Source organism: Batrachochytrium dendrobatidis (genome assembly GCF_000203795.2).
Source record: "Batrachochytrium dendrobatidis JAM81 unplaced genomic scaffold BATDEscaffold_61, whole genome shotgun sequence".
NCBI classification, from domain to species: Eukaryota; Fungi; Chytridiomycota; class Chytridiomycetes; order Rhizophydiales; genus Batrachochytrium; species Batrachochytrium dendrobatidis.
Genome location: NW_006281141.1, coordinates 1 through 731, shown reverse-complemented (window position 1 = coordinate 731; position 731 = coordinate 1).

Sequence of the window (731 nt, the reverse complement as noted above, 5' to 3'; positions counted from 1 at the left end):
GATGTATTGGAATATTTGGTGTTTAGATACACAATGATAATGGTAGTACAAATCATGGCAGTTGTACAAACCAAATGTGATTAAAGCCAATAATAATGTCAGACAAGATTGGATAATGAATTAGCGTGTAAACCATCAACATTGACCAAGATTGATTGAAATGGTGAGATTGAGTTGGATGGTGATGAACACAGCAAATGTGTGCAGAGTTGTATTGACAACATTGACAGTCAAACACAGTACATGAATGTGGGTTCAAACTTGGTGATCGTACAATGTATGATTACTAAGAGTGCACAAAGTGTAGATTCAACATTATAGTCTGATTGTGTGTCATATGATGGTTGTTGTATATCAAACAAGTAATGCAGTCAATGTGTAGTAACCATTGTGTATTGCAATGCATAACACAGTCATTGCAAAATCAATACCAAAATATTTTACTCTACATGAATACGGTTGTAAAAGGGAGCGTTTACAAGGCTACACAACATCCTTAAAGGGTGATTTTCAATATACCTGATAAAAGGGTCGTAAAAGCATAGTCCAATGAATGTGAACATCAAACTCATTAATATGATATTATGGATAGGGAGCACCACACTGTTTAGTTTGATAGTGGCTCATTAAAAGCAATCAAGTAGTCCTGTATATTGGTTAACCTAAAAGGGTTAGGGTTAGTTTACTGTACAAAACATATAAATACAATGACATGTGCTCAATTTTATAAT